The sequence below is a fragment of the Manis pentadactyla genome, chromosome Y, assembly GCF_030020395.1.
Source record: "Manis pentadactyla isolate mManPen7 chromosome Y, mManPen7.hap1, whole genome shotgun sequence".
Lineage (NCBI taxonomy): Eukaryota > Metazoa > Chordata > Mammalia > Pholidota > Manidae > Manis > Manis pentadactyla.
Window position 1 is genome coordinate 20,427,429 of NC_080039.1, and position 15,572 is coordinate 20,443,000.

The following is a 15,572-nucleotide window of genomic DNA, read 5'->3' on the forward strand; positions in this document are numbered from 1 at the left end:
TCACAGGACCAAAGAATTTACAAAGTTCAGAAATAGGAAGAGAGTGGGGTGGACAGGTGGCATTGGAGGGATAAGGGGGATGGTGGAAGAAAGGTAACATTACCAATACCATGTATAATGAGGTTGGGGGCACGGGGAGGCCTGTATAATACAGAGAATACAAGTAGTGTTTCTACATTATCTGACTATGCTCATGAAGAGTGACCACAATGGAGTGTATAGGTTGATCTTTTTGATGGGTGAGACTAGTAGAGATAATGTTATTTATCTAATTGTAGAGTTATGATAAATAAGTAAGCAAATAACAAATATTTGGTAGACGATAGGTGAACGATTAACAGATAGATGATAAATGGATACATATGTAGATGTATAGTTAGGTGATAGATTGATAGGAACTTAGAAAGATTGATGAGAGATGAGAGATACAAAGATTGATAGATTGATAAATAGATAGGAATGATTAGACAGATAAATGGAAGATAGATAAGTTATATAGATAAGTAGATAGATAATATATTAGATATATAGTTAGATGGTAGATAGGTGATATAAATACATGATAGGTAATAGGAAATAGATACATGTACGGATTGATTGATATATGACAGATGATAGATGGAAACAGATGATAGATTGATTTATTGATCGAACACAGTGGCCCGGTTTAAAGAAGACCGGTGCATCTCTTTGTTTATCACACCACTATTCACAATAGCCAATCCGTGTCCATCAGTAGATGAATATATATCCAAGATGTGGAACATATACACAATCAATTAGCATTCAGCCATAGGAAGAAAACAAATCCTACCATTTACAAGAACATACATGTTAGTTGATCCAACTGTGGAGACGGAAAAACAAGAAAAAAACTGAAAGAGCAAAACAGCAGGAGAATCACAGGACCAAAGAATATACAAAGTTCAGAAAGAGAAATAGAGTGGATTGGACATGTGGCATTGGAGTGGTAAGAGGGATGGTGGAAGAAAGGTCACATTAACAATACCATGCATAATCAGGTTGGGGGCATGGGGAGGGCTGTACAATACAGAGAATACACGTAGTGATTCTACATTATCTGACTATGCTCATGAAGAGTGACTGCAATGGAGTGTATAGGTGAATCTTGGTGATGGGTGAGTCTAGTAAAGATAATGTTACGCATCTAATTGTAGAGTAATGATAAATAAATAAGCAAATAATAAATACTTGAGTGTTGATAGATGAACGATTAACAGATAGAAGATAGATGGATACATATATAGATGTATAGACAGGGGATAGATTGATAGGAATTTAAAAGGTAGATATATGATAGATGATAGATAGACAGACAGACAGTCACATGGATAGGTAGATAGATAGATTTGAAAGATTAGGCAGATAAATGGAAGATAGTTTAGATATATAGATTTATTGATAGAACACAGTGTTTCATTATAAAGATATGTGCACCTCTTTGTTTATCAGAGCAGTATTCACAATAGTCAATCCGTGTCCATCAGTAGATGAATAGATAAAGAAGATGTTGTACATATTGACAATCAATTCTCATTCAGCATTGGAAGATTCCATAGCCTACCATTTACAACAACATGCTCAATAAAATAAGTCAGGAGAAGGACAAGAATCAAATAATTTGACCCATCTGTGCACATGGAGTACCAATAAAATACTGAAGGAGTAGAACAGCAGCAGAAACACAGATCCAAAAATGAAGTAACAGTTACCAAAGGGAAAGTGACAAGGAGGACATGTGAGAATGGAGGGATAACAGTGTGGACAGAAAGGATGCATTATGATTAGCACGTGTACTGTTTCTAGGGGTGCACGGGGAAGGCTGAACCAAACAGAAAAAACAGTGATTCTACAGTACCTTGCTCTGTTGAAGGAAGTGTTTGCAGTGGGGCATTGGAGGGATCTTCGTGAAGGGGGAGTCTATTGCCTGTAATGTTACACATGTAATTATAGATGAATAGTAATTAATTAATTTATCGAGCAAAACAAATACAGTAGGAGAGTTTAAAAAGACAAATGCATGACTATGTTTATCACAGCACTATTCAAAGTAGCCAAGCTAATAGGTCATCTGTAGATTAATGGCTCAAGAAGATGTGGTACATATACACATGGAATGTTACTCAGCTATAAGAAGTATACAAATCCTATCCTTTGCAACAACATGGATGGAGCTAGACGGTATTATTCTCAGTGATATAACTGAGACAGAGGAAACAAGTATCAAAAGATTTGACCCATCTGAGGAGACGAAGAACCAAGATAAAACTGAAGGAGCAAAACACCAGCAGATTCACAGAACCCAAGAGTGGGTTAAGCGTTACCAAAAGGCAAAGACTATGGTGGATAGGTGGGAATGCAAGGAGAAGTGCAGATGTAAGATAGCACAGTTTTTGCTTATCACTATTGTGTCTGCGGGGCATGGGAGGGCTGTACAACACAGAGAAGACAAGTAGTGATTCTACAGTGTCTTACTATGCTCCTGGACAGTGATGCAATGGAGTATCTGGAGAGAACTTGGTTATCGTGTGGGTCTGGTAAAATTAATGTTTCTCATGTAATTGTAGATTAATCATAAAAAAATCAATAAATGACTAAATAAATGAATAAATAATAAAGATATAGACATAATGTAACAGCCCAGTTGTAAAAGAAGATGGCTCGCCTCTTTCTCTCACCACTCTATTCGCAATAACCAAGCTAAATGTCCTTCAGTAGATGAGAAGTACAATAATATTCAGCCGTATGAAGAAAAAAGATCCTACGATTTACAACTACAAGGATGGAGCTAGAGAGTATTGTGCTAAGTGAAATAAGCCACACAGAGAATACCAAGTGGCAATTGAATTCACTCAACTGTGAAGTATTAGAGAAAAGAGAAAACATGTAGGAATAAGACAAAAGCTGCCTCACTATAACCAAGAGTAGACTAATTTTTACCAAGGGGAAAGTGACTGAGGAGGATGGCTTGGAAGGGAGTAAAGAGAGGTAAAATGGAGCATTACGTGTAGCACACATGTGAGTAGGGGGAGGGCTCGAAGAACACACTATATCAGCAAAGAACAGTACTGTTTCTACAGAGTATTCCTGGGCTCATGGACAGTAACACTTATGGGGTATATGGTGTGGATTTGATAATGGGGGTAGTTTAGCAAACACAATGTTGGTTATCTAACTGTCCTGTATGGACACGGAAATAAGAAACACTGTATCTTTGGTCAGGTTTCAATTTTCCCTGATGCTGTCTAGGTGGTCACCGCACACCTCAACAAAATCACAACCCTTGTAGTGCCGCAGGCTCTGAAGTGCGAACCAGCTCCTCTCAGCATACACATTTGTGTCTATGAAAGTGGCCCACTGTGACATCATGGAGTCTCCAGGCAACAGTGCTCTTCCTGCAAACTCCACTAGCTGATGGTGTTCAGAGCGCAGCCGTGTGGAGCTGCACTTTCTTACCAAACATTACTAGTTCTGGCCTACATATATATGTAAAATGATGTCATTCATCATTGGAGTATAAGAACAAAGAAAATACTGAAACAGAAAAACAGCAGTCTCACAGAACACAAGAATAGATTAACAGTGACCAAATGGGGAAGACACAGAGATGGAAGGTTTGGAATGGAGGGATAAGGTGGTGGGAAGAAATGGTGCACTTCAGTTAGCATATATAATGAGGAATGGCTGCACGTGTAGTGCTGTACAACAGAGAAGACAACTAGCAATCCACAGTACATTGCTGTGGTGATTGAAGTGACTGCAAAGGGGTATTGGGTGGAACGTGGTAATGGGAGTCTAGTAAATACATTACACATATAAGTGTAGATTAAGAGTAAATATACAACTCAATAATAAACTCCTATCAACAAATCCAATGCAGCAGCCAAGTTAAAAAAAAGGTATTTACATCCGTAGGTTTATCTGCAGTATTCACAGTATCCAGGGTAAGTGTAATTCAGTAGATTAATGTGTAAATAAGTTGTGCTACATATACACAATTGAATATTACTCAACCGTAAGAAGAAAATAAATCCTAACTTTTGCAACCACTTGGATGGTACTAGAGGGCAGTATTCTCATGAAATAAGAGGTGGAGAAAGACAGGTGTCAAATGATTGGACTCATCTGTGGAGATGTAGAACCAAGAGAAAGCTGAATAAGCAAAACATCAACAGATTCACAGATCTGAAGATTGGAAAAAGAGATTCCAAAGGGAATGGAACTGCGGTGGATAGGAGGGAATGGAGGGTGGAGGGTGGCAGTAAAGAAAGCGTCCTATATGATTTCCATGATCAGTCTCAGTGGCCATTGCGGGGATTGCTGTACAACACAGAGAAGACAAGTATTGATTCTACAGTATCTTACTTTGCTCATGCAGATTGACTGCCATGGATAATCCTGCAGTTCTTTGTCATGGGCGGGTTGCTGCAAACGTAATGTTACCCATGTAATTGTACATTAATGAGTTATTAGGAAATGAATGAATGAATAAAATAAACCTAAAGTAATAGAATACAGCAGCCCAGTTTAAAGAAGACATGTGCTCAAGTTTTCTTCATTACCACACTATTAACATTAGCTAAGCTAAGTATCCATCACCAGATGAAGAGTGGAATATTATTCAGCCTTATGAGGAAAATAAAATCCTGCCATTTAAAACAACATGTATGGAGATAGAGGGAATTATGCTCAGTGAAATGAGCGACGGAGAGAAAGAAACGTTGCAAATGACATCACTCACTTGCAGAGTCTTAGATAAAAGGAAAAAGTTGAAGGAACAAAAGAGCAGCCACCCCGAACAGAAGAGTGGTCTAATAGTTACGAAAGGAAAGAGACTATGGAGGAATGGTAGTAATGGAGGGTTAATGGCAGGGGGAAGAAACGGTGCATTAGAATTAGGATATATAGTGTTGGAGGGGGGGCACATGGAGGGCTATACAACACAGAAGACAAGTAGTGATTCTACATTAACTACACTGAAGGGCAGTGAATGCAATGGGGAATTGGGACATCTTGGTAATTGGTGGAGTCTAGTAAACAATGTTACTCATGTAATTGTGGATTAATGATAATTAAATTAGATATACAGAGATACAGAGATGATAGGTATAGACAGATGATAGAGATAGATGATGATAGATGATATATATTTGATAGATGCATTTGATATATTAGGCAGATAGATGAAAGATAGATGAAAGATGACATTAGTTAGATAGGTAGACAGAAGATATTCTAGATATATAGTTAGACGATAGATAACTGCATAGAGAGATTATACCTATAGATCGATACAGAGATACACAATAGGTGATAGTAGATTGGAAAAAACATAGGTAGATAGATTTATTGATTGAAAGTAGAGAGATGACAGAAACATGGATGTATAGAAAGAGTGATAAGCAGATAAAATGCAGTGGCCCAGTTTTAGAAAGATATGTGCACCCCTTTGTTTATCACAGAACTATTCATAGTAGCCAATCTCTGTCTGTCAGTAGATGAATGGATGAAGATGTGGTACATATACACTATCTGTTATTCAACTATAAGAAGAAAACAAATCCGTCCATTTGTAACTGCATGGATGGAACTAGGAGGTTTTATGCTCAGTGAAATAAGCCAGGAGGAGAAACACAAGTATCAAATGAGTTGACCCATCGGTGGAGACGGTAAACCAAGAAAAAAACTGAAGGAGGAAAACAGCAGCAGAATCACAGGACCAAAGAATTTACAAAGTTCAGAAATAGGAAGAGAGTGGGGTGGACAGGTGGCATTGGAGGGATAAGGGGGATGGTGGAAGAAAGGTAACATTACCAATACCATGTATAATGAGGTTGGGGGCACGGGGAGGCCTGTATAATACAGAGAATACAAGTAGTGTTTCTACATTATCTGACTATGCTCATGAAGAGTGACCACAATGGAGTGTATAGGTTGATCTTTTTGATGGGTGAGACTAGTAGAGATAATGTTATTTATCTAATTGTAGAGTTATGATAAATAAGTAAGCAAATAACAAATATTTGGTAGACGATAGGTGAACGATTAACAGATAGATGATAAATGGATACATATGTAGATGTATAGTTAGGTGATAGATTGATAGGAACTTAGAAAGATTGATGAGAGATGAGAGATACAAAGATTGATAGATTGATAAATAGATAGGAATGATTAGACAGATAAATGGAAGATAGATAAGTTATATAGATAAGTAGATAGATAATATATTAGATATATAGTTAGATGGTAGATAGGTGATATAAATACATGATAGGTAATAGGAAATAGATACATGTACGGATTGATTGATATATGACAGATGATAGATGGAAACAGATGATAGATTGATTTATTGATCGAACACAGTGGCCCGGTTTAAAGAAGACCGGTGCATCTCTTTGTTTATCACACCACTATTCACAATAGCCAATCCGTGTCCATCAGTAGATGAATATATATCCAAGATGTGGAACATATACACAATCAATTAGCATTCAGCCATAGGAAGAAAACAAATCCTACCATTTACAAGAACATACATGTTAGTTGATCCAACTGTGGAGACGGAAAAACAAGAAAAAAACTGAAAGAGCAAAACAGCAGGAGAATCACAGGACCAAAGAATATACAAAGTTCAGAAAGAGAAATAGAGTGGATTGGACATGTGGCATTGGAGTGGTAAGAGGGATGGTGGAAGAAAGGTCACATTAACAATACCATGCATAATCAGGTTGGGGGCATGGGGAGGGCTGTACAATACAGAGAATACACGTAGTGATTCTACATTATCTGACTATGCTCATGAAGAGTGACTGCAATGGAGTGTATAGGTGAATCTTGGTGATGGGTGAGTCTAGTAAAGATAATGTTACGCATCTAATTGTAGAGTAATGATAAATAAATAAGCAAATAATAAATACTTGAGTGTTGATAGATGAACGATTAACAGATAGAAGATAGATGGATACATATATAGATGTATAGACAGGGGATAGATTGATAGGAATTTAAAAGGTAGATATATGATAGATGATAGATAGACAGACAGACAGACAGACACATGGATAGGTAGATAGATAGATTTGAAAGATTAGACAGATAAATGGAAGAGAGATTAGATATATAGATTTATTGATAGAACACAGTGTTTCGTTATAAAGATATGTGCACCTCTTTGTTTATCAGAGCAGTATTCACAATAGTCAATCCGTGTCCATCAGTAGATGAATAGATAAAGAAGATGTTGTACATATTGACAATCAATTCTCATTCAGCATTGGAAGATTCCATAGCCTACCATTTACAACAACATGCTCAATAAAATAAGTCAGGAGAAGGACAAGAATCAAATAATTTGACCCATCTGTGCACATGGAGTACCAATAAAATACTGAAGGAGTAGAACAGCAGCAGAAACACAGATCCAAAAATGAAGTAACAGTTACCAAAGGGAAAGTGACAAGGAGGACATGTGAGAATGGAGGGATAACAGTGTGGACAGAAAGGATGCATTATGATTAGCACGTGTACTGTTTCTAGGGGTGCACGGGGAAGGCTGAACCAAACAGAAAAGACAGTGATTCTACAGTACCTTGCTCTGTTGAAGGAAGTGTTTGCAGTGGGGCATTGGAGGGATCTTCGTGAAGGGGGAGTCTATTGCCTGTAATGTTACACATGTAATTATAGATGAATAGTAATTAATTAATTTATCCAGCAAAACAAATACAGTAGGAGAGTTTAAAAAGACAAATGCATGACTATGTTTATCACAGCACTATTCAAAGTAGCCAAGCTAAAAGGTCATCTGTAGATTAATGGCTCAAGAAGATGTGGTACATATACACATGGAATGTTACTCAGCTATAAGAAGTATACAAATCCTATCCTTTGCAACAACATGGATGGAGCTAGACGGTATTATTCTCAGTGATATAACTGAGACAGAGGAAACAAGTATCAAAAGATTTGACCCATCTGAGGAGACGAAGAACCAAGATAAAACTGAAGGAGCAAAACACCAGCAGATTCACAGAACCCAAGAGTGGGTTAAGCGTTACCAAAAGGCAAAGACTATGGTGGATAGGTGGGAATGCAAGGAGAAGTGCAGATGTAAGATAGCACAGTTTTTGCTTATCACTATTGTGTCTGCGGGGCATGGGAGGGCTGTACAACACAGAGAAGACAAGTAGTGATTCTACAGTGTCTTACTATGCTCCTGGACAGTGATGCAATGGAGTATCTGGAGAGAACTTGGTTATCGTGTGGGTCTGGTAAAATTAATGTTTCTCATGTAATTGTAGATTAATCATAAAAAAATCAATAAATGACTAAATAAATGAATAAATAATAAAGATATAGACATAATGTAACAGCCCAGTTGTAAAAGAAGATGGCTCGCCTCTTTCTCTCACCACTCTATTCGCAATAACCAAGCTAAATGTCCTTCAGTAGATGAGAAGTACAATAATATTCAGCCGTATGAAGAAAAAAGATCCTACGATTTACAACTACAAGGATGGAGCTAGAGAGTATTGTGCTAAGTGAAATAAGCCACACAGAGAATACCAAGTGGCAATTGAATTCACTCAACTGTGAAGTATTAGAGAAAAGAGAAAACATGTAGGAATAAGACAAAAGCTGCCTCACGGAAACCAAGAGTAGACTAATGGTTACCAAGGGGAAAGTGACTGAGGAGGATGGCTTGGAAGGGAGTAAAGTGAGGTAAAATGGAGCATTACGTGTAGCACACATGTGAGTAGGGGGAGGGCTCGAAGAACACACTATATCAGCAAAGAACAGTACTGTTTCTACAGAGTATTCCTGGGCTCATGGACAGTAACACTTATGGGGTATATGGTGTGGATTTGATAATGGGGGTAGTTTAGTAAACACAATGTTGGTTATCTAACTGTCCTGTATGGACACGGAAATAAGAAACACTGTATCTTTGGTCAGGTTTCAATTTTCCCTGATGCTGTCTAGGTGGTCACCGCACACCTCAACAAAATCACAACCCTTGTAGTGCCGCAGGCTCTGAAGTGCGAACCAGCTCCTCTCAGCATACACATTCTGTGTCTATAAAAGTGGCCCACTGTGACATCATGGAGTCTCCAGGCAACAGTGCTCTTCCTGCAAACTCCACTAGCTGATGGTGTTCAGAGCGCAGCCGTGTGGAGCTGCACTTTCTTACCAAACATTACTAGTTCTGGCCTACATATATATGTAAAATGATGTCATTCATCATTGGAGTATAAGAACAAAGAAAATACTGAAACAGAAAAACAGCAGTCTCACAGAACACAAGAATAGATTAACAGTGACCAAATGGGGAAGACACAGAGATGGAAGGTTTGGAATGGAGGGATAAGGTGGTGGGAAGAAAGGGTGCACTTCAGTTAGCATATATAATGAGGAATGGCTGCACGTGTAGTGCTGTACAACAGAGAAGACAACTAGCAATCCACAGTACATTGCTGTGGTGATTGAAGTGACTGCAAAGGGGTATTGGGTGGAACGTGGTAATGGGAGTCTAGTAAATACATTACACATATAAGTGTAGATTAAGAGTAAATATACAACTCAATAATAAACTCCTATCAACAAATCCAATGCAGCAGCCAAGTTAAAAAAAAGGTATTTACATCCGTAGGTTTATCTGCAGTATTCACAGTATCCAGGGTAAGTGTAATTCAGTAGATTAATGTGTAAATAAGTTGTGCTACATATACACAATTGAATATTACTCAACCGTAAGAAGAAAATAAATCCTAACTTTTGCAACCACTTGGATGGTACTAGAGGGCAGTATTCTCATGAAATAAGAGGTGGAGAAAGACAGGTGTCAAATGATTGGACTCATCTGTGGAGATGTAGAACCAAGAGAAAGCTGAATAAGCAAAACATCAACAGATTCACAGATCTGAAGATTGGAAAAAGAGATTCCAAAGGGAATGGAACTGCGGTGGATAGGAGGGAATGGAGGGTGGAGGGTGGCAGTAAAGAAAGCGTCCTATATGATTTCCATGATCAGTCTCAGTGGCCATTGCGGGGATTGCTGTACAACACAGAGAAGACAAGTATTGATTCTACAGTATCTTACTTTGCTGATGCAGATTGACTGCCATGGATAATCCTGCAGTTCTTTGTCATGGGCGGGTTGTTGCAAACGTTATGTTACCCATGTAATTGTACATTAATGAGTTATTAGGAAATGAATGAATGAATAAAATAAACCTAAAGTAATAGAATACAGCAGCCCAGTTTAAAGAAGACATGTGCTCAAGTTTTCTTCATTACCACACTATTAACATTAGCTAAGCTAAGTATCCATCACCAGATGAAGAGTGGAATATTATTCAGCCTTATGAGGAAAATAAAATCCTGCCATTTAAAACAACATGTATGGAGATAGAGGGAATTATGCTCAGTGAAATGAGCGACGGAGAGAAAGAAACGTTGCAAATGACATCACTCACTTGCAGAGTCTTAGATAAAAGGAAAAAGTTGAAGGAACAAAAGAGCAGCCACCCCGAACAGAAGAGTGGTCTAATAGTTACGAAAGGAAAGAGACTATGGAGGAATGGTAGTAATGGAGGGTTAATGGCAGGGGGAAGAAACGGTGCATTAGAATTAGGATATATAGTGTTGGAGGGGGGGCACATGGAGGGCTATACAACACAGAAGACAAGTAGTGATTCTACATTAACTACACTGAAGGGCAGTGAATGCAATGGGGAATTGGGACATCTTGGTAATTGGTGGAGTCTAGTAAACAATGTTACTCATGTAATTGTGGATTAATGATAATTAAATTAGATATACAGAGATACAGAGATGATAGGTATAGACAGATGATAGAGATAGATGATGATAGATGATATATATTTGATAGATGCATTTGATATATTAGGCAGATAGATGAAAGATAGATGAAAGATGACATTAGTTAGATAGGTAGACAGAAGATATTCTAGATATATAGTTAGACGATAGATAACTGCATAGAGAGATTATACCTATAGATCGATACAGAGATACACAATAGGTGATAGTAGATTGGAAAAAACATAGGTAGATAGATTTATTGATTGAAAGTAGAGAGATGACAGAAACATGGATGTATAGAAAGAGTGATAAGCAGATAAAATGCAGTGGCCCAGTTTTAGAAAGATATGTGCACCCCTTTGTTTATCACAGAACTATTCATAGTAGCCAATCTCTGTCTGTCAGTAGATGAATGGATGAAGATGTGGTACATATACACTATCTGTTATTCAACTATAAGAAGAAAACAAATCCGTCCATTTGTAACTGCATGGATGGAACTAGGAGGTTTTATGCTCAGTGAAATAAGCCAGGAGGAGAAACACAAGTATCAAATGAGTTGACCCATCGGTGGAGACGGTAAACCAAGAAAAAAACTGAAGGAGGAAAACAGCAGCAGAATCACAGGACCAAAGAATTTACAAAGTTCAGAAATAGGAAGAGAGTGGGGTGGACAGGTGGCATTGGAGGGATAAGGGGGATGGTGTAAGAAAGGTAACATTACCAATACCATGTATAATGAGGTTGGGGGCACGGGGAGGCCTGTATAATACAGAGAATACAAGTAGTGTTTCTACATTATCTGACTATGCTCATGAAGAGTGACCACAATGGAGTGTATAGGTTGATCTTTTTGATGGGTGAGACTAGTAGAGATAATGTTATTTATCTAATTGTAGAGTAATGATAAATAAATAAGCAAATAACAAATATTTGGTAGACGATAGGTGAACGATTAACAGAGAGATGATAAATGGATACATATGTAGATGTATAGTTAGGTGATAGATTGATAGGAACTTAGAAAGATTGATGAGAGATGAGAGATACAAAGATTGATAGATTGATAAATAGATAGGAATGATTAGACAGATAAATGGAAGATAGATAAGTTATATAGATAAGTAGATAGATAATATATTAGATATATAGTTAGATGGTAGATAGGTGATATAAATACATGATAGGTAATAGGAAATAGATACATGTACGGATTGATTGATATATGACAGATGATAGATGGAAACAGATGATAGATTGATTTATTGATCGAACACAGTGGCCCGGTTTAAAGAAGACCGGTGCATCTCTTTGTTTATCACACCACTATTCACAATAGCCAATCCGTGTCCATCAGTAGATGAATATATATCCAAGATGTGGAACATATACACAATCAATTAGCATTCAGCCATAGGAAGAAAACAAATCCTACCATTTACAAGAACATACATGTTAGTTGATCCAACTGTGGAGACGGAAAAACAAGAAAAAAACTGAAAGAGCAAAACAGCAGGAGAATCACAGGACCAAAGAATATACAAAGTTCAGAAAGAGAAATAGAGTGGATTGGACATGTGGCATTGGAGTGGTAAGAGGGATGGTGGAAGAAAGGTCACATTAACAATACCATGCATAATCAGGTTGGGGGCATGGGGAGGGCTGTACAATACAGAGAATACACGTAGTGATTCTACATTATCTGACTATGCTCATGAAGAGTGACTGCAATGGAGTGTATAGGTGAATCTTGGTGATGGGTGAGTCTAGTAAAGATAATGTTACGCATCTAATTGTAGAGTAATGATAAATAAATAAGCAAATAATAAATACTTGAGTGTTGATAGATGAACGATTAACAGATAGAAGATAGATGGATACATATATAGATGTATAGACAGGGGATAGATTGATAGGAATTTAAAAGGTAGATATATGATAGATGATAGATAGACAGACAGACAGACAGACACATGGATAGGTAGATAGATAGATTTGAAAGATTAGACAGATAAATGGAAGAGAGATTAGATATATAGATTTATTGATAGAACACAGTGTTTCGTTATAAAGATATGTGCACCTCTTTGTTTATCAGAGCAGTATTCACAATAGTCAATCCGTGTCCATCAGTAGATGAATAGATAAAGAAGATGTTGTACATATTGACAATCAATTCTCATTCAGCATTGGAAGATTCCATAGCCTACCATTTACAACAACATGCTCAATAAAATAAGTCAGGAGAAGGACAAGAATCAAATAATTTGACCCATCTGTGCACATGGAGTACCAATAAAATACTGAAGGAGTAGAACAGCAGCAGAAACACAGATCCAAAAATGAAGTAACAGTTACCAAAGGGAAAGTGACAAGGAGGACATGTGAGAATGGAGGGATAACAGTGTGGACAGAAAGGATGCATTATGATTAGCACGTGTACTGTTTCTAGGGGTGCACGGGGAAGGCTGAACCAAACAGAAAAGACAGTGATTCTACAGTACCTTGCTCTGTTGAAGGAAGTGTTTGCAGTGGGGCATTGGAGGGATCTTCGTGAAGGGGGAGTCTATTGCCTGTAATGTTACACATGTAATTATAGATGAATAGTAATTAATTAATTTATCCAGCAAAACAAATACAGTAGGAGAGTTTAAAAAGACAAATGCATGACTATGTTTATCACAGCACTATTCAAAGTAGCCAAGCTAAAAGGTCATCTGTAGATTAATGGCTCAAGAAGATGTGGTACATATACACATGGAATGTTACTCAGCTATAAGAAGTATACAAATCCTATCCTTTGCAACAACATGGATGGAGCTAGACGGTATTATTCTCAGTGATATAACTGAGACAGAGGAAACAAGTATCAAAAGATTTGACCCATCTGAGGAGACGAAGAAAAAAGATAAAACTGAAGGAGCAAAACACCAGCAGATTCACAGAACCCAAGAGTGGGTTAAGCGTTACCAAAAGGCAAAGACTATGGTGGATAGGTGGGAATGCAAGGAGAAGTGCAGATGTAAGATAGCACAGTTTTTGCTTATCACTATTGTGTCTGCGGGGCATGGGAGGGCTGTACAACACAGAGAAGACAAGTAGTGATTCTACAGTGTCTTACTATGCTCCTGGACAGTGATGCAATGGAGTATCTGGAGAGAACTTGGTTATCGTGTGGGTCTGGTAAAATTAATGTTTCTCATGTAATTGTAGATTAATCATAAAAAAATCAATAAATGACTAAATAAATGAATAAATAATAAAGATATAGACATAATGTAACAGCCCAGTTGTAAAAGAAGATGGCTCGCCTCTTTCTCTCACCACTCTATTCGCAATAACCAAGCTAAATGTCCTTCAGTAGATGAGAAGTACAATAATATTCAGCCGTATGAAGAAAAAAGATCCTACGATTTACAACTACAAGGATGGAGCTAGAGAGTATTGTGCTAAGTGAAATAAGCCACACAGAGAATACCAAGTGGCAATTGAATTCACTCAACTGTGAAGTATTAGAGAAAAGAGAAAACATGTAGGAATAAGACAAAAGCTGCCTCACGGAAACCAAGAGTAGACTAATGGTTACCAAGGGGAAAGTGACTGAGGAGGATGGCTTGGAAGGGAGTAAAGTGAGGTAAAATGGAGCATTACGTGTAGCACACATGTGAGTAGGGGGAGGGCTCGAAGAACACACTATATCAGCAAAGAACAGTACTGTTTCTACAGAGTATTCCTGGGCTCATGGACAGTAACACTTATGGGGTATATGGTGTGGATTTGATAATGGGGGTAGTTTAGTAAACACAATGTTGGTTATCTAACTGTCCTGTATGGACACGGAAATAAGAAACACTGTATCTTTGGTCAGGTTTCAATTTTCCCTGATGCTGTCTAGGTGGTCACCGCACACCTCAACAAAATCACAACCCTTGTAGTGCCGCAGGCTTTGAAGTGCGAACCAGCTCCTCTCAGCATACACATTCTGTGTCTATGAAAGTGGCCCACTGTGACATCATGGAGTCTCCAGGCAACAGTGCTCTTCCTGCAAACTCCACTAGCTGATGGTGTTCAGAGCGCAGCCGTGTGGAGCTGCACTTTCTTACCAAACATTACTAGTTCTGGCCTACATATATATGTAAAATGATGTCATTCATCATTGGAGTATAAGAACAAAGAAAATACTGAAACAGAAAAACAGCAGTCTCACAGAACACAAGAATAGATTAACAGTGACCAAATGGGGAAGACACAGAGATGGAAGGTTTGGAATGGAGGGATAAGGTGGTGGGAAGAAATGGTGCACTTCAGTTAGCATATATAATGAGGAATGGCTGCACGTGTAGTGCTGTACAACAGAGAAGACAACTAGCAATCCACAGTACATTGCTGTGGTGATTGAAGTGACTGCAAAGGGGTATTGGGTGGAACGTGGTAATGGGAGTCTAGTAAATACATTACACATATAAGTGTAGATTAAGAGTAAATATACAACTCAATAATAAACTCCTATCAACAAATCCAATGCAGCAGCCAAGTTAAAAAAAAGGTATTTACATCCGTAGGTTTATCTGCAGTATTCACAGTATCCAGGGTAAGTGTAATTCAGTAGATTAATGTGTAAATAAGTTGTGCTACATATACACAATTGAATATTACTCAACCGTAAGAAGAAAATAAATCCTAACTTTTGCAACCACTTGGATGGTACTAGAGGGCAGTATTCT